General features: G+C 40.6%; 1 protein-coding gene across 2 annotated transcripts in view; it reads right to left on the bottom strand.

The window, feature by feature from the left end:
* The window catches only part of CCSER2 (coiled-coil serine rich protein 2), a 168,921-nt gene extending 165,235 nt beyond the window's left edge, over positions 1-3,686 (bottom strand). For both annotated transcript variants that reach the window (XM_069459967.1, XM_069459968.1), the window contains exon 1: positions 3,632-3,686. The gene's annotated coding sequence lies outside the window, so the exon portion shown is untranslated. The remainder of the gene's footprint in view (positions 1-3,631) is intronic.
* Positions 3,687-20,427: the final 16,741 nt, after the last annotated feature.

The raw sequence follows: 20,427 nt of genomic DNA, 5'->3' as shown, positions 1-20,427 counted from the left end.
TTAATAATATAAAAACTACAAAGCCTTCAACAATAAAAATAAGAATAGATCATAAATATTTTTCAAAAGATTAATATATTTATGGTGTTAGTGCTAATGAAAATTAGTGAGAAGATTCCAGGAAACTTATGGGCAAAGGATGAACAATTCATACAAAAGAAAAAATAAAACTAGAAAAATACTGCATTTGCTTTTTCTGTTGTGGACTATGGTGTCAGATAGCAAGTACCTATCTGTATTTTTAAAAAACGAACTTTGAAAAACAAAATCCTATAAAAGTATGATAGATCTGGTTGACCAAACTCTCCTGAAGGCAGTGTAAATCAATACCTTTCAGAAGTAAATCTGGTAATATTTCTCAAAATTAACAAAATCTTCACACCCTCTGACCTTATAATTCCCCTCCTGGCCCTTTGGCCTAAAGGAAAGAAACAAAATGAACCCCTATACACTAACTGCATTACCTTAAAAACGACAAGCAACCTAGATGTCCCATAATTAAGAAATAAGTAACTCAACTCACTGTAACACTATATAATAATGTAAAGGCATAAAAACTATAACAAAAAGAAAACACAAATGTGAAAGCAAATATTTAACATTACATTTATGCTTTGATTATAGTATCATGTAGCTGTAACAAGAAATAAATAAGAAAAATTAAGGTTTTTTTTTCTTATTTCTTTGACCATTAAGTTGTTTGCCAAATACAAAGCCTGTTGGACTTGATCAGGCCCACGACACTAAGTACACATTTCAAACTGACTTTTCATGGGCATTCACAATTTTTCCCAAGAATCTACCACATAAGACTAACAGATAGGCTGTTCTCACATACAGGCAAGCCAAACATGTAATTTCAGCCATACTATTAGCCAGCTGTAACCTTATTCTCTTAAAATCTCATTTTACCATCAAAACGTAACTGTATGTGGGATCTCCATATGGTGATCAGAAGTCACTTGTTATGAGGCATCTGGAGAGAGGTCCCCAAGCACTGAAGTTAAAACTATCTGGCCAAGTGGAACGGTGAAGGTTGGGTTTCTCCTATATCCCCAAATGAATTATCATGTTTCTCAGCCACTCAAGGGCTTTAAGTCCCTACAAGCAGCAGCTATGGATTCAAGGAGGGAGAAAGTGTGAGCAGATTTGCTCTCCCTCCGAAAAATTGGCAACTTCTTCATTTTCCCCCAAAGCACCATGAAGTAATGAAAAATACACAAGCATGAGGTCAGGAAATGCGAGATGTAGGTGAGCCTAAATAACCTCAAGCAAGTTACTTGCCTTTTCAGTCTCGAGTTGTTTAATGGTAAAATTTTTAAAGTTGAAACAAATAATCTGTTTATTCTTTCAAATTCAACGTTCTATTAATGTGATAGACCCCCCTCCTTTTCAATACATACCCAAGTCTCTCACAATGCCCAATCAGACCGTAAAACAAGTAAGATTTAGAATTAGGAGACTGGGGGCAGGGGTGAAATACACAGACGGTCAAAATATCTGGACTGTAATCCCAGCTCTGTCCCTTTCTACCTATGTGACTTTGGGCAAATTACTGCACCTAGAACCAATGAAGCAGCAGTCTTCACTGGTCATGTCCTTTTCATTCCTGTGTCATCAAATGGATTGTTTTTTTTTCCATCATAACTGGGGTTTTCCTTACTAACCAGCAACAACAATTTTTATTTCATTCTTGGATATCTGAAAGTACCCTGCGCATTCGTCTTTTCTAAGTTTTCTGATACTGAATGAAGAAGTCTAACATTTCGTCTACCTTAAAGCTATATTCAAGACTGGGACCATTTTTCAAAAACACAGTCAGTAAATAATTTTTGAGCACCTGTGCCACTCAATAGTATGTGCTAAAGTTGCAAAGGTCCCCTCCCTTAAGAAGCCCAAAAGCCTGGTGGACACAGACATATAAACAAATCATTAACTACCAATTGACAAATGCTAACTGCAGACTGTAGGGATCAGTCCAGACAAGAGGGCTGAGATGTCTGGACAAGGCTCAGAGGTGATATTTTAGTAAAGTCTTGAAGGGCAAATTGTTTACTAGGTAGAGAATTCTCAACAGAGGAACAGTGTAAAACCACAAAGGAAGATGTCATCTTCAGAGAACTGCAAGTAGTCTTTATGGAGAGGGCAGGCATAATGGTAGAAGATGAAACGAGAACATAGACAAGTATGAAGAAATTATGAAGGACTTTGAATTTTAGCCATATAGACTATAGAGAGTCACTGAAGGACTTCTTAACATGGAATCAAACTCCCTTCTTCCACCATACAGTCAAAGAAGTTGACTCAAGGCAACAAAAAGTACAGGTCTGAATGTGGAAAGGCAGAATAAAAAAAACCTTAATGGGGAATTCCTGCTCTCAGGATGTCTTCTAGCACTTTCTTAACTATGTCATATCAATACCACACTGAAGTAAGATTGTATGAATTATGACTAAAGGTTCAAGAAAGTGTGAATTTTTAACCTAAAGATCATTTGAAGTCAACGTTGTTGAGAATACTAAAGAAATCAACCAAATCAGAAAGAGTAAAGAGCTTTAATAAATTAAGAGAAGCAAAGAGTAAAAAGGTTCAAGAAGAAGACTGACTTCAGACAAAACACCCAGGAATGTTTACATCCTTATCATATACTGATTATAGATAATAAGACATGTTTTGTACCTATCTTTTGCAGGAGAGTATTTTAAATTCCTTTTTGTTAAAGAGCTGCCATCACTAAAGTCTCTTTAAACTAGTCTAAAAGATGATGCTTTAAAAAAAAAACTGGCCAAATTAATACATTTCAATAATATTTTAACGCTCAGGAAAAAAGGACGAAAAAAAATGCCTCTTCAAATGGTTATTCTGAAAGCTTAAAGCTCCAATTCTCTCACCTATAGAGTGAAACACCAACATTCCAATCTGGGACCACAAAGAGTCCAAGCATCAGTAATTTCAACACTGCTAAGGCCTAGTCTAGGATCACTAAGCCTAATTGGCTGGGTAGCCTACAAAGATGAATTTGCAATTATTGAAATTCAAACTGAAGCTTAGCCACCAAGGACCACCTCGAAGGAGTCAATCCTCCTTTTACTTTGTCAAGAAAGTAGGTGCATTTAAAAACATGTATAAAAATAGCAGATGTCTAAAGAGAAGAGAGGAGATGCGAACCTAAGGCAACGGTGTGATCTACTAAAGTTTTATCTCAGGATATGTTTTAGGGCGTGTCTTTGTTTTGGCCCAGTAATTAAAAAAATTCAGGGCACCCGGTACTTTCCCCTATCAACCCTCACAAGCAAGCATCCTGGCTCTGAAATCACTGAGTATCTCAGCCCTGTCCTGACTTCTCCTTGGGGAAAGGCGGCAGCCCCAGCGGTTCGAGGCCCCGGCGCGCTGTCACAGCCCGCAGGACGGGCGCCCTCCGGCCTCCGGCTCCAAGGCCGCCCCGCCTCGGCGGCTCGCGGGGGACTCGAGAGAGTCACCCTGGAGGCTGGGAGGCCGGAGGGCGCCACAGCCTCACCGCCGGAGCCCGGGTCTCCACCCCGCCCCGGCCTGCGCCCCTAGTCCCGAGACGCCTCGGGCGCCAGCCCCGACCCCGGCCCCAGCTCCGAGCGGCCCTGACCCCGGCTCTCACCGTGGGGAGGTCGCGTTGCCTCCTCAGCTGCGGCCCAGCTGCGGGTCTCCCAGAGATCTTCGGGCCCGAGGACGGAAGGAGAGGCGAGGGGCCGCCCGTCACATCCCCGCCGGCCCCACCGCCCGACCAGCTGCAACCAGCATCGCGTCCGCGGCCTGAGGGAGCGCCGGACTCCAAAGCCGCCGCGCCCCCTCCCTCGGCCGGCGCCCGCCTGGACTCCGCCCTCCAGAGCCGAGAGCACGGCGCGCGCGCAGCCCCGTCCCCCGGGACGCCCGTGCGCAGGCGCGAGCCTCATGCGGCCAAGCCCCGCCTCCTGGCCCGCCCCCGCCCGCCTGACTCGAGCCTCAGCCCACCTCTGGCCCCGCCCCGCCCCCTCGCCAGGCTTTCCCCGGTCCGCACTGGCTTCGGGACCCGCCCGGTTCCACTGACCTTGCCTCTGCCTCCTGACTCGGGTCTCTGCTCGGCCCAAGCACTGACGCCAGTCCTGCGGCTGACCTCACCTCTAGCCGTCCCCCTGAACTAACATTTGCTGCTTGACCGCGTTCAAACCTATCAGCTCCTCCTCCAAGCTCCGAAAAGTTAGGAGTGGTCTGAGTGTTATGACTGACAGGAGTCCGACCCCCACAACCTTTCGTGTTGCAAGTCCATGCCTGTTCCCCGCCCTCCCGTGCTCTGGGCCCTAGGGCATGACTGAAGCACATACCTACCTGCCACATCAAAACACAGGATCTTGCTGAAGCCGAGGGGAAGGAGCACCCCGGAGTGCTGAGATTCTGAGCCACTCCATGGCTCCATTCATCTGGGTTCCTTTTACCAGAAACCAGGTCCTCCTTCCCTTGGGGGTTCTATCATCCACAAGCCATCTCCCACTCCTTCCTTCCTCCGTGGCCAGACCTGCCCTCACCCTGGAAGCCTTCTGGGTCTGGTCAGCTGTTGAAGAACTGGAGCTGCCCTTATCTGGTGATAGACTAGTTGCTCTCTGAAATGCTTGCTGACCCCAACAGCTGACTGCAGTAAATAGCATTTAAAGAGAACTTCTTGAAAAACATCCACTTCTTCCATGTCTCCAGAGCAGTGATACTCAAAGGGGAAAGGGGAAGAGGTGAATGCCTGAACTGTATAACCACATCTCATTTCATAATATACTTGTATATTTAGAAAATATCGTGTCATTTTTAATACCGAGCCCTAAAAATAAAGATTTAATTTGTTGGATGATAATGCATGTGCTTAAAATGCTGAGAAAGACTAGGTCTAAATGCTCTACAGTTTCTCTTTGGCTTAAGGTGGCTAAGATCATTAGAAAGGCAAACATTCGGTGGAACTCTTGAACACACCCATAAAGAACATCTCTCAAGAGATGCAGTTACTAAAATGTGCTTTGAGGTTTATGCCATCAGCTAAATTGAGAGATGGTTCAAGAAATGGCTCCTCACAGCTTGTCTTTGGGAGTTAGAGAAGATGCTACATTCTCAAGTCTCCATGAGAGGATCTGGGAAAGAAACATCTCTCAGTTCCCAAAACCAGGAAGAGCTATGCTTCTCTAAACTGCTAGATTGTTATCTTGCGATTCCCTGATGATTTGAGGTGATCATGTGTTCTCTTTTCTTCAACAGTTGTGAAGTACTAAGTCTCCCTTCCTTTCCTCCTCTACAAAGGTAGGAGCCTTACTGGGTGCTTGCTGCATATGAACATTTCCCAGCTTCATCTAATTTTCCCTATTCCTATTTTATCTTTGTCCCAATTTTCTCATTTCCTTGGTTATCATGTCACATTGATTCTATTTCTATTCGCCACTTATTTCAAAATGTACCCATGGGATTTTAATTTATTGAGATGACTGTGATGACACAGGGAGGTCAATGCATTGAAAAAAGATTTTTATTACCTACATTTCCCGAGAGCTGAAAGTATGCCATGCCATGCAGGGAAACATGGAAAATCACCAGGTTTGGTCAGAAGGCAGAAGCAGGAGTGAGGGGAAAGTCCAGGCCAGAGCTTTTGTTGAGGTTTCTGTGGGAAAGGCAAGGCAGGAAAGGGGAAACAGCTCGGAATTGGCTAGTTTGAATTATGTCAGCAGGCTAGGCTATAAAGGTGGTCTCTAGTTGTATGGGGTACTTGGCCATGGATAATCTAGGGCACGGAAAATATTGGCTTGGTATGAGAGAGTTAGATAAAGGGGGTGGCTAACAGGTAGAAGACTGAAACAGGATCTGCACCTCTTACCACTCATAAAAATGAACTAACGATGGATAACAGACTTAAACCTAAGGCATGAAACTAGAAGAAATATAGAAGAAAATATTGGAAAAACTCTTATATACATTGGCTTAGGCAAAGAATTTATTAAGAAGACCCCAAAAGCAATCACAGCAACAACAAAAATAAATGGGACCTGATCAAATTAAAAGGCTTCTGCATAGCCAAGGGAACAATCATTAGAGCAAACAGATAATCTACAGAATAGGAGAAAATATTTGCAGACTATACATCCAATAAAAGGCTGATAACTAGAATCTATAAAGAACTCAAGCAAATCAGCAAAAAAAATCAAACAACCCCATTAAAAAGTGGGCAAAAGACATGACCAGAAACTTTTCAAAAAGAAGATAGACTAATGGCCAACAAGCAGATGAAAAAAGATTCAACATCTCTAATTATCAGGGAAATGCAAATCAAAACCACAATGAGATATGACTTAACTACAGTGAGAATGGCTTTTATCAAAAAGTCCCAAAATAACAAATGCTGGTTTAGATGCCAAGAGGTAAAATCATTCATATACTGTTGGTGGGACTGTAAACTAGTACAACCACTGTGGAAAGTAGTACGGAGATGTCTCAAAGAACTCAAAGAAGAGCTACCATTTTGATCCAGCAATCCCACTACTGGGTATTTACCCAAAGGAAAAAAAGACATTCCATAAAAATGATACCTGCACTAGAATGTTTATAGCAGCACAATTCACGATTGCAAAGACCTGGAAACAACCCAAATGCCATCAATACACAAGTGGATTAATAAAATGTGGTATATGTATATCATGGAGTACTATTTAGCCATAAAAAATGGTAAACTAATATTCTTGTATTACCCTGGATGGAACTGGAGACCATTCTTCTAAGTGAAGTATCATGAGAATGGAAAAACAAACACCACATGTACTTAACATTACATTGGAACTAATCAATCAACCCATGTGCACATATGGAAATAACATTCATCGGAAAGCAAGCACGTGGGAGGTGGGGAGGAAGGGATGGATAAATGCACACCTAATGGGTATAATGCACACCATCTGGGGGATGGGCACACTTATAACTTTGATTCAAATGGTACAAAAGCAATTTATGCAACCTAAATGTTTGTACCCCCGTAATGTTCTGAAATTTTAAAAAAAAAAAAAAGAAAAAAAGGGAAAAAAAGAAAAATAATTACTCTTATTTTTAACATACTTATCTATTTATATGTGATTTTAATAAAATTTAAAACAGAAAAAAAATAAATGGATGGCTAGACGTATAGACTTGGGATTGGTTGGAGTGTTTGTAATAATATGATTTTTACACTCTCAGAAAAGCTGATTGCAGGAGAGGTGTAAACAACTTTGGCCGTTGTCTGGTCTTTGATTAATGGATGCCAAATAGACAAATACAGAATCTAAGAAAACACAGTTAGAACACCACTTCAAATTATATATAGAAAAAGTTTTAATATTAAACATATATAGAAAAAAATATATATATATGTAGCCCTAGATGTCTGATCCCTGAGTGTCTGAAGCCTGTTTATTGCTGAGGTTAAGAGAGAGAGGGCAGACCAAGCTGGTTCACAACTTTTACATGCCTCTGAATCCACTGGAGGGCATGATACAAGACAAATTGCTGGGCCCCACCCTCAGAGTTTCTGACTCAATAGGCCAGAGCAGGGTCCAGGAATTTGCATTTCTAAGTTCACAGGGGATACCAATGCCCTAGGGAACACACTTTAAGAACCACTGCACTAGAAAGACTCTTTGATTAATTATCCAAACCTTATGGGAAGTACCCTCTAGAGACAACCATCTCCTAGGAACTCTTGAAGACTTGAAAAGAGACAAAGTCTGTCACATGCTGTCATGTGGACAATTTTCACAACTATGGCAACCTTCAACACAGGCTAGAAATGGAGATGACAGCTGAGCAAGCCAGGGTATGCCCCAGCCCATGGGCTGGGGGAGTAGAACAGAAGATGAGGAGTCAGAGGCAGATGGTATAAAATGCCATGAGAGGAATGTACATGGTTTGACCAATCTTCCTTGTGTTTCCCTGGATGGGCCCAAGAGTGCCAGACAGAGACCGGGAATGGGAGATCTTTTGGGGTTGCAGCCTCGAGTCACTTGTTAAAGAACAGTGTGATAGCACAGAATGTGTGTGTATGGGGCTGAGGAAGGCCTAGAGGGGAGATAGAAAAGAGTCTGTTTTACAGTCATGTGTATGGATCTGTCTGTGGTTGAAGCTTCAGAAGAGTCAGTGAGCATATTTACATATTTTTACTATGAATTTTTTTGTTACATTAAAAACATTATCTATATGTTATGGGCTGAATATGTCCCCTCAGAATTAATATGTTGAAATCCTAACCCCCAAGGTGATGATATTTGGAGATGACGCCTTTGGAAAGTAAGATTAGATGATGTCATGAGGGTGGAGGCTTCATCATGGGATTAGTGTCCATATCAAAAGAAGGGGAGACAGGGATCTGTGTCTCTGCTCTCTTCCAGGTGGTAATCCAACAAGAACAGAGCCATCTATACACCAGGAAGTGGGCCCTCACTAGACACTGGATCTGCCAGCACCTTGATCTTGAACTTCTCACCATACAGAACTGTAAGATATAAATATGTATTGTTCAAGCCACCCAATCTATGGAATTTGTTATAGAAGCCCAAACTGACAAAGACACTACATATAAACATAATAGAAAAAAAAACTTTTCCCGCAATGCTAACACACAAACGTACTTAGAACAATCACAATGGCATCTTTGTGTATTTTCCTAATTTTATAGGCACCTTGGATATGTTTTATTTGTTTTGAATTAGTGTTCCTGGGGGCCCCCCCTTTTCTTCTTAAGCAATAAAAATTTATTATTTTATAATTCTGGTGGACAGAAGTCCAAAATGAGTATCACTGGGCTAAAATCAGGGTGTGGCAGGGCTAGTTCCTTCTGGAGACTCTAGGGCTGAATCTGTTTCCTGTTCATCCTCATTGCCTTGGGGCTCCTTCCTCCATCCTCACAGCCAGCAACCATAGTTTGAGCCTTTCTCACATAGCATCCCTCTGACCTCCTCTTCTGCCTCAGTCGTCCACTCTTAAGGACACATCTTTATGTTGGGTCCAACCGGATCATCCAGAATAGCATTTCCATTTTAAGGTCAGCTGATCAGCAGGCTTAATTCCATCTGCAACCTAAATTCCTTTTTGCTAGGGCCCTCTTGACATAAGAGAGAGAACTTTGAGGGAAGTTTTAGGGTTCCATGACAAATAACACAATGAAACAGTTGGTCAGAGCCCGGGTAAGAGATGATTCTGGAGACCATTTGAAATACAACAGACAAGAGTCTGATGAAATTTCCTTCGTTCTTTCCACAAATATTTACTGTGCACCTACTAGGTGCCAGGCACTATTCTAGATGCATGGGATTAAGTCATGAACAAGGATAGGAGTCACTGGGATTGACCTCCTAGAAGAAATAACCAGTTCTCCCCAGAGCTCAGTGTGATGGGGACTCTTGGCTCCCACAGTCACAGAAGGGCTGCTTTGTTGGTCCGAATCTCTCTGCCTTTGGATGCCTCCATGTCTTCTGGCATCTAGAATCTTGCAACAACAAGCATCTCCAGCAGTAAAAAAAAACAAAACTGTGTATCAAAGATGTGGCCTCCTGGTTGAAGGAGAAAGAGTCTGCTTCTCAGCCATGAAGATAACAGAAGGTAGCAGAGTAGGATGAATCCCTTCTTTTCATCCTCTCAAATGCCTAGCTCAGGCCCAGGAAGGCGAGGGGGACCACAGCAGCCCTGATACCTCTATGGGCACCATTTTGCTTGTATCTTGTTCATAGTTCATGAAATGACACCTGCAGATCAAATTCAGCCAATAGGTGCATTTTGTTTGGTCCATGCTGTGATTTTAAAAAAACACTGAATTGGTTATCAACTTTTAAGAACTGATACATTTCTCATGAAATCACAATTCCAGTTCTCTCCCATTTGCCAGAGCCACACCAGGCCCTTTTGTCTATACCGACTCCATCCACTCATTTCTTTGCCTGGCTTCTGCAAGCATGTCAGTTTGCCATCCTGCCACAGAGGCTCAAGAGATACTGAATTCTAAACAAGCTTATCACTTCATGGAGAATTCACATTGCTTCTATGTTTTCCTCTCTTGGGAAGGGAAATTAAACCAACATAACTGTGAGCCTGATATACACTAGTTTTTTTTTTTTTTCAATTTTTCCGTGGTAAAATACACACAATATAAAATTTACCATCTTAACCATTTTTAGTTGTGTAGCTGAGTGGTATTAAGTACACTGGCACTGCTATGTAACCATCAACCACCGCCCATCTCCAGAACTCTTTTCATCTTGTAAAACTGAAACTCTGCATCCATTAAACAAGAACCTCCCAGTCTCCCTTCCGCCCACTGGGCAACCACCGTTCTACTTTGTCTCTATGACTTAGACTACTCCAGGTACCTCATATAAATGGAATCATACAGTATTTGTCTTTTCCTGACAGGCTTATTTCACTTAGCATGATGTCCACAAGGTTCATATTGTGGCATGTGTCAGAATTTCTTTTGTTTTTAAGGCTGAATAATATTCCATTGGCTGTATAAGCCACATATTGTTTATCCATGCATCCACTAATGGACCCTTGGGTTGCTTGCATCTTTCGGCTCTTGTGAAAAATGCTGCTAAGAATGTGAGTGTCCAAATATCTCTTCAAAGCTGTTCTTTCAATTCTTTTGATTATATACCCAGAAGTGGAATTACTGGATCATATGGTAATTCTATTTTTAATTTTTTGAGGAAATGTCATACTGTTTTCCACAGCAGCTTAGATTTTTGTGCTAAGTACTGTTATATATATTATATTAAACTGCTTAATCTTGCTAAAAGTGACATAGGAGGACTCCCAAAAGCTAAGATATTTTCTCATGAGATTAAACTAATTAAATATCAAATTATAAGAAGCAACTGAAGTTAATCATTACAGTTAACATGTGGGCTAACAATAGCCCCATAAGAGATTTAATTATTAGAAAATTCTATGTATGACTAGCTATATAGCCATATGTTTGATAATCTCAATGAAAGAAAAATTTTCCCCCAAAATTATCAAATTTAGTCCAAAGTGGAAGAAATCTGGAATATAAAAACAAATGCTAAAATAAATTGATAAAGATATTTAAAAAGTTGATACAATAAAAGATGCTTAGTTGAATATTTTTAAGTTATTTTCTGTTTACAAGGAAAAATTAACTGCCAACAAAAATAACTTGTTCTAAGAATATTTAAAGAAATCTCTCAAATTAATAATAAAAAGACAACCCAGATATTGAAATAGTCTTGAATAGATACTCCCCAAAAGAAGATACATGAATAAACACAGGAAAAGGTGCTTAACATCATTAGTCATCAAGAAAATGCAAATTAAAATCCAATTACATATCACTACACACTCACTATAATGGCTAAGAATTTTAAAAGATTGACAACAACAAATGTTGGGAAGAACATGGAGCAACTGGAACTCTGCCTTATATACTGCTGGTAAGAACTTAAAATGGTGAAACTATTCCAAAGCTCACTCTGGCACTTTTCTCATAAAGTTAAGTATGTCCCTACCCTATGATTCAGCAACTCCACTTTTAGGTATTTACTTAAGAGAAATAAAAACATGTTCACAAAATGACTTAAAGTATATTCATAAAGGCTGAAATTGGAAACAATTACTTTTCCATGAACAAGTAAATGGATAAACTAATTGTGGTATATTCATACAAGGGAATACTAGGTCAGCATTTAAAAGGAATGAACTACTAAAATTATATAAAATTCTAGAAGAGAAATAATTAACCTATGATGATAGAAATCAGAACAGCAGTTGCCCTGAGAGAAGATAAAAGAGTGTTGAAGGAAAGTGGCATGAGAAGACTTTCTGGGGTCCTGGAAATACTATATTTTGATTGGCTTGGTAGTTTCATTGGTCAGTAAATTCGTCAAAATATACTGAACTATACGAATAAAAGCTATGCATCTTACATAACAATTATGTGTCACTTAAAGAGTATTTTTAAAAGTCCATCATTTCCTCCATGGTTTGAGTTGCTGCTTTGTCATGTATTACCTTTCCAAATACAACTGAACCTATTTCTGAATTTTTAAATTCTGTTCCACTGATTTTTCTGTATATTTATGAGCCATTACAAAAATGTTTTAAATATTGAAACTGAATAATATATTCTAATATCTGATAAGGCTAGACTCCAGTCCCACCATTACATTTTTTTTCCAGAGGTTTCTAGCTATTTTTTTTCCCTGTTCCTCCAAATAAATTTTATAATCAACTTACCTAGTTCTAGGGGGAAAAAATCAGATGGCATTTTTATTGGAATTGCTTTGAATTTACAAATTAGTTTTATAATTCCTCATATAAATCTTTGTGAGAGTGAATTTTCCTATCCAGCAACTTGATATGTCTCTCTATTTTTCAAATTCACTTTTGTGTATTTAGAATTGCTTTAGAGTTTTTATCTTTTGGACATTATCTGTTATATTTATGCTTTGATATTTTGTGTGCTTGAAAAAATCGGGTCTTGTTTTCCATTGTGTCTTCTATCTATTTTTGGTTTGTATGTATGAAAGTCTTTGGTTTTTTGTTTGTTTGTTTTATAGAGACAGGGTCTTACCCTGTTGCCCAGACTGGAGTGCAATGGCCAGATCATAGCTCTCTGTAACCTCAAATCTTGGGTTCAAGTGATCGTCTTGCCTCAGCCTCTTGAGTAGCTGGGACTACAGGCAAGGTCCACCACACCTAGCTAATTTTTTAAATTTTCTATAGAGATGAGGTTTCTCTATGTTGCCCAGGCTGTCTTTGGTTTCTATATGTTAATTTGATTTTAAAAGTTGATGCTTTACTAATCTCGTTTGTATGAGTTTTCTCACCAATTCTTCAAGATTTTCCAGGCATATAATCATGACTTCTGTAAATAGCATTCATTGGCTAGTGCCTTGAACTTTATGTTATATAATAGAAGATATAGTGAAATCTTTCTTTTGTTTATTACTTTAGCAGGAAAGCTAGGAAGATGCTGACTTTTGGGCTAAGATATATACATATATATTTTTTAATCATGTGAAGGACATATGTATCAATTCTTAGTTCACTGAGTGCTTTGTTTTTAAAAACACAAATGGGTATTGAATTTTGTCAAATGCCTTTTCTGTATCTGTGGAAATGACCACATATTAATTAATGGATCCCCCGGTATTGAACCACTTTGCATTCTTGGAATAAACCCCACTTGATCACAATGCATCTTTTAAATCTGCTGTTAGGTTCTATTTTAAGTTTTTTTGCATTGAAATTCTTAAGTGAGAATTGTCTGTGGTTTCCTTTTATTGGAATAAAAATTTTTGAAAGATATTCAAAATAAATTTGGAATTTATTGAAATAAAAACCATGCAATTTTTGTCAGGTTGGGGATTCATTTTATAGGTACTTTCTAAAACGAAATGCTCTGAAATAGTTTAAGTAATGATGGAATTAGCAGATTTTTAAAGATTACGTATAATTCCTTTGTGATACCATTTGGTTTAGCATTTCTTTGATTTTGTGGAAGAACTATTGAGTGTTTTCATTTCTTCTACAGTAATTAGTTTGTTTAGACTTTCTGTCTCTTCTGGGGAGAGACAGAAATTTTATTTAGCTGTGATTGCCTAAAAAATGCCTATTGCTTCTAAATTTTCATATTTATTTGCAGAGTTACACAAAGCACTTAAATTTTTTCTCTGAATTTATACTATCATTTCTATTTTTGTGTATTTGTGTTTTCTCTCTTCTTTGAGCTTAAAATATCTAATAGTTTGTGTATTTTGTTGTGCTTTTTAAATATCTAGCTTTTGGATTTATTACTTCTACTCTTTTCTGTTTTCCAAATCATGATTTACAATTTTATCTTTATTAATTCCTTCCTTTTTTCTTTTGGCTTAGTTTGTTATTTTGTTTTTTGTTTTGGATGGTAAATTCACTTATATTTATGTTTTCATTTTTATTGCACCCAATATTGAAAACTATAAATTTTTCTATGATAACTGCTTTAGCTGTATTACAGAGATTATATCTCTTGTTTTCATTATTATTTTCAAGAAACTGTGCAATTTTATTTTTTATTTTCCCTTTATCCCAAAGAGTTGTTTAATAGAATATTTTTAAATTACCAGGAAAAGGAATTTTTATATTTTAAAAAAATTTTGTCATTAATTTCTGGTTTTATTGCATTATGATTTGAAAACACTCCTTATATACTGCTATACTTTGGAATTTCTTGAGATGTTCTTGGTGGCCTAATATTTGGTCAATTTTTATGAATGTTCCAAGTTCACTTGAAAAGAAGGTAAATTCTCTTTTATGTAGGTACAGAATTCAACATTGTTTTATAGGATCTATTAGTTTCCCCTCCCCACTTAACAACAAATAGTAAACCAAAACTGCAAGACACTGGAAGACAATTTTTAAGAGGGAAGATAGAAACCCAAACAAATAAACCTGAAGGGAAACAAAAACTCTACAGGAAGAAGAAAACTAATCCCTTACACTTCCCTCCCAAAAAACTATAAATAATATGTCCAGAGAAATAAGAAAGAATATCGCATTCATGAAACAAGAGTAAAAGTCATAGACAAGAAATGCTCTGAAAATGCAAAAGAACACTTGGAAATGAAAATGATACAGCAGCAAAGTAAACTCAATAGAAGGGAGAGAAAATAAAGCTCAAGAAATCTGCAAATTGGAGCAAACAGAAAATGAAATTGAGAATAGGAGAAAAACCTGATTTAATCAGATCTCTTGAAAGCTTCCCAAATTCCTGGGGTACTGAGGAAGCCCGTCACTGACAAATATACTATAGGGAGGATTCACAGTTGGGCAAGGGCTTCTTGGGCTCCCCCAGGAGGCTGGGTGGGCAGGGGATGCGCCCAGGGCTACAGTCTCAGTTCCCTACTGCTGGGCCTGTCCAGGGGAGTTGCTTCTGAGTGTAGGATAGCCCTTCTCTGATCTGACATCCCTCCTGGGCACGCCACCAGAGCCACCTACAGTCACTTTTCCCTGTTCAGACCTATTCCGGACCACATACCACAGATGTGACCATTCAAGGATGGGCCAGGCTCTAGGCCCTGGGACCCAGAGGCCTCTGTCCTGTCCCCTACCTCCAGCCATTTCCTAGGGTGCCAGCTCCAAATCTGTCTAGTACCACTCCTACAAACATACATTTTGTTTTTCTCTCAAAATATGCCCTGAAGTCCTTTCAGGTAAAACTCCTCAAAAAGAAACTCTGTTGGCCAAGCTCAAGTGTCTTCTCTCTAAGTTAAGGAGGGCCTACCAGTCCTTGGAAACACAATGGCCAATCTCCACTCCCCCTGGGGAGAGAGGAAATGCTGTCATTCTTTCCAGATGAGTCACTATTTCTGAAAATGGACAGAAGGCTACTTGCTAAAGCAGCAAGTCACCAATTTAGTTTTTATACCCTAGAATAAAATATGGAATTCCACGTGGCTCTTAAAACAAACGCAGTAGGTATATGTGCACAGACATGGAAAACTGCCAAGAGGTATAAGTGAGCAACCACGTTTCACTGTGCTAGGGGAGAGCATGGCCTGACGACCTGCCTGGCTCTAAGTCCTGGCTCTGCCACTTGCCACTTACGCCTGTGAGGCTCTGAGCAAGTTACTTTATTTCTCTGTCCCAGTTTTCATAGCTGTAAATGGGGACCAAATGAGGTTGCCACGGGAATTACATGAGTTAATAGATGTGAGCCCTTAGAACAGTGCCCAGCACATAGGAAGTGTCAAATAACTAGATATTATTACAACATGCTTCCATTTATGTAAAAAAAAATTTGAGGTATAATGGTATGTAAATTTATTCGCACTCTTATTCAGGATAGATGTATTAGTTTGCTAGGGCTGCCATAACAAAGCACCATGGACACATGGCTGAAGCAACAGAAATTTATTTTTTCATGGTCCTGGAGGCTGCAAGTCTGAGGTCAGGGTGTCGGCAGGGTTGGTTTAATCCCAAGGCCTCTCTCCTGGGCTTGCAGGTGCCGTCTTCTAGGTGCTATGTCTTCTCAATGTCTTCCCTCCACGCTGGTCTGTGTCCTGATTTCTTCTTATTCAAATGCCAGTCATCTTAGATTAGGGCCCACTCTAATGACCTCATTTTAATTTTATTACCTCTTTAAAACCCTATCTCCAAATACAGTCACATTCTGAGGTACTGGAGCTTCAGACTTCATCCTAAATTTTAAGGGGACACAATTCAGCCCCTAATGGCAGAGAAATATAAATTCCTTTGTCTATAATTAATCTGGATTATTTTTTTCCTGAGTCTCTACTTGCTGTTTTTTGAGGGAAAAAAATGACTAAACTAGCAATCTATTCAAAACCTGGATTTAGGTAACTTTTAAACAATACTTTTTTAGGATCCAAGAGCTACAGTGAAAATAAAATAATGAACTAAGCAATAAAAAACTTTAAAGTTATATTAAGCCAGTCTGTTCCCCAAAAAATTTTTTAAGTTAAATCAAGAAATAATTAAAAAGAATAATAAATCAGAAAAAAATTTTAATAAAAAAACTAAAACTATAAGAAAATAAACAATACCTTTTAAGAAGTCTTTTTTTTTTGAGACAGAGTCTCACTCTGTTGCCCGGGCTAGAGTGCCATGGTGTCAGCCTAGCTCACAGCAACCTCAAACTCCTGGGCTCAGGCAATCCTTCTGCCTCAGCCTCCCAAGTAGCTGGGACTACAGGCATGTGCCACCATGCCCGGCTAATTTTTTTCTACATATATTTTTGGCTGTCCAGATCATTTCTTTTTATTTTTATTAGAGACGGGGTCTCGCTCTTGCTCAGGCTGGTATGGAACTCCTGACCTCTAGCGATCCGCCTGCCTCGGCCTCCCAGAGTGCTAGGATTATAGGCGTGAGCCACTACTCCCGGCCTTAAGAAGTCTTTAATCATTTTTGGATAATAAAAGCCCAATGTCTCAATGACTGCCCCCATATTCTGCTTTCTAAGATGATGTCTGAGTATATGAGGAGAGGCTGCAGCTGTCAAAACCTTATGGCAGTGTTTGGGAGAAGTTGAGCTCCTGCACTAGGAAAGAGTAGAGAGTTAACTGGATGTTTTGGGGTGAATGGGGATGCCCAAAGCCTATGGCACCAGGTAATATTAAAAAAAAAATAAAAAAAAACCTACAGCAATCAAGGGTTCTCAAGTGTGATGTCTCTGCTTCCTCTGTTTGTTGGAGCAATGTCCCTTGTCTACCCTTCCAGGCAGAAGACTCTAGCCAGAGTGACAAGAGACATAGTTCTCTTGGCTTGTTCAGGGCTCAATAGTTCTGCCTGTATGGCTCAGCCTCATCTCAGTTCTTGCAAACACAATGGACTCCTCTGAAGTCTGTCTGCCATCCCACGCAGTCCCATCCTGGGCAGCTGGCTCAGTAACAGGCCAGGTAGGAAGGGGATAATGGTTGATCCCAAGTCTAGGGGAACTGAGGATGCTGTAGAGAGGACTCCCAATGGAGGAGGCAGGGCTTCCCAGTTACCACGCAGAGGGTACCTGAGCTGGCATCCACCTCAGCCTGACATGGTACATGGGGCTCAGAAGCAGCTTCTCCAAGCTGACATAGCAAGTCAGTTGGCAGCAGCTGAGCACTTCCAAGTGACTCATCTGGCTCCGAGCTGAGCAGGGGGCCAGGCACCAGCAACCCAGGGAGGCTTCTCTCAAAAACTATGGAAATTGTCATGGACCTTTAAGCCAGGTAAACATGCCACTGCAGGTAAACATGCCCGTGCACCATCACCCACTGGTGGTGCCAGTGTTGAGGAACCATCTGCATAGTGACCCCTGACCTTCTGTACTTCTTCCCACTGGCTCCTATGCCAATTCTGCCTCCAGTTTCCCTGGTACTTGGGACCAAGTGTGGAGAGTATCCCCATCCCAGGCCACTGACCAGAAGCCAGTTCTTCCAGCAGAGATCAGAAGAGGATGAGTGCCTCTGAGGCCTGCCCATGTGGAGAGGCGGGAAGTCTGTCCTGACACCATGGGTCAGCAGGTGTGTGGGCTGAGATTCTGTGAGCATGTAGGTCCTCAGGGAATCACCTAGATAAATAACCTGGGCACGCTGGAATCCAAACTTCCAAAAGAGTAATTCCAAACTCCTCTGTACCCCTCCACCCACCTGTTCCATGTACATACTGTACACTCCCTTTCTGGTTCATACACAGACTAGGGCTGAAATTCATGCAAATGGATTTACTATAGGTTGGAAAGGCAGGGGATGAGAATGGCTGACGCCTTTAAAACCAACATCTGTAAATTAGCCATTGCCATTGCTGGTAGCAGGGGTTTAAAAATAAATATTAAAATCTATTTCTGAGTGGATGGTAGTTTATTACTTAGGATAAGGCAGAGATGCAAAAAAAAAAAAAAACTTGCAGAATTCAACATGATAGAGACTACGACTAGATCAGAATTTATTTCTCATCATGGTCCAAGGTGGTATGGGGCTCAACTCCTTCAAGTTCTCTCAGATCCCTCTACCATCTCTAGGCTGTGGTTCTTCACTATTTTATTTTATTTTATTTTATTCCTGAGACAGGATCTCTCTCTGTTGCCTAGGCTAGAGTGCAGTGGCATCATCATAGCTCACTGCAACCTCAAACTCCTAGGCTCAAGTGATCCTCCCACCTCAGCCTCTGGAGTAGCTGGGACTATAGGCACACACCACCACGCCTGTCTCATTTTTCTACTTTTTGTAGAGATGGGGATCTTGCTATGTTGGTCAGGCTGGTCTCAAACTCCTGGCCTCAAGTGATCGTCCTGTCTCAGCCTCCCAAAGTGCTAGGATTACAGGCACCACACCTGACCTAGACCGTGGTTCTTGACAAAGATTCTCTCCTTGACCAAACTCTACTCAAGCTCCCCTGAATTCTTTTTTAACTGAGTCTGACTTTTGTACCTTGTTGTTTGTCTCTGCATTGAATTGTGGGGAAAGGGCTTTTTTATTAATATTTCTTTATTTATTTGTTTGTTTATTTTTTGAGACAGAATCTTACTCTTTTGCCCAGGCTAGAGTGCTGTAGTGTCAGCCTAGCTCACAGCAACCTCAAACTGCTGGGCTCAAGTGATCCTCCTGCCTCAGCCTCCCAAGTAGCTGGGACTACAGGCGTGTGCCACCACACCCAGCTAATTTTTCCTATTTTAGTAGAGACGGGGTCTTGCTTTTGCTCAGACTGGTCTCAAACTCCTGAGCTCAAGTGCTCCTCCCTCCTGGGCCTCCCAGAGTGTTAGAATTACAGGCATGAGCCACCAACCCTGATCAAAAAAGGCTAACTTGATAGGAAGCGATAATTTAATCATCTGCTAAGAGATCCCAAGCTTGAGGCTCATGCACATGATCTGGAGGGAAGGAAATTGAGATAGCGTGCAGCCCTGGGCCCTGAGAAGGATGCTGACTGTCCCTTGTGCAAAGTGACCCCTTATTTATCTTTAAGGAGAAACACACATATAAAGTAGTAAGGATTGCTGATTTGACATTGCTGAGCCTTGCCTTACTGGTATAAATGCCATTTGTCTGATATGGCTGGGAAGGTTTTGTGAATCTGGGCTCCTTGCCAGGCGTCAGCATGTCATTGTTGAAGGTCCACAGACTCCCTTCCAGAAAGAGCCATTTCTTTTTTCAGCTCAATTGTTTTGTGGGAGAAATGAAAGTTCTGTGGCTAGAATGGCTTCATTCCTCTCCGGCACTGGCAAGAAGGCCAGGGAGAGTGGCAGGGATGGTGCGGTTCCTTGAGCATGGGGTGCAGTGCAGGGGGTGCTTCTTGCTGGAAGCCACAGTACAGGGAGTAGAAGGCAGATTTGGGGGGATTCCCAGAATAGCCCAGGATATTTTCCCAAGAGTCAAAGCCAAAGAAAAGTAATAGCAATAACAAGAATGAGCAGCTCTCTGTGCACTCAAATGGAACTCTCTCTGAGTGATGATGTTAAGGGGGAAAAGCCAGGCACCGAGCAATCTGTATAGCATGCTACAATTTGTATAGGGGAGAAGAAATATGTGCATATACATAATATTTATTAACTCAATCTCTGGGAAGATGCTCAAGAAACTGGTAATAGTAGGTGCTTTTGCAGAGAGAGATTCCATTACTATAAGATGTAGAGTGAAAGGAGACTCAATTTCCCCTGTATATATACCCTTGGGTAGATTTTCAATGCTGTATCATGTGCATAAAATGCCTCTTCATAGTAGAAAACCAATACAAATTAGAAAATAGCAATAAAACACAACTAAAAAGGAAAGTACCAGAATCAGTGGTTGAAGCAAGCAGGCTTGAGGAAGGAATGGCAAACCATTGTGGGAACCAGGAACACAAGATGCAGAAAAGCCAGGAGCCAAGACCACAGTGTGATGGGAGTAAGTCAGAAGAGCAGCTGGGTGAGAGAGCGTCAGAGAGAGGGAGCTGTTG

This window comes from Eulemur rufifrons, chromosome 28, assembly GCF_041146395.1.
Source record: "Eulemur rufifrons isolate Redbay chromosome 28, OSU_ERuf_1, whole genome shotgun sequence".
Classification (NCBI taxonomy): Eukaryota; Metazoa; Chordata; class Mammalia; order Primates; family Lemuridae; genus Eulemur; species Eulemur rufifrons.
This window is presented reverse-complemented; position numbering and strand designations above follow the sequence as displayed.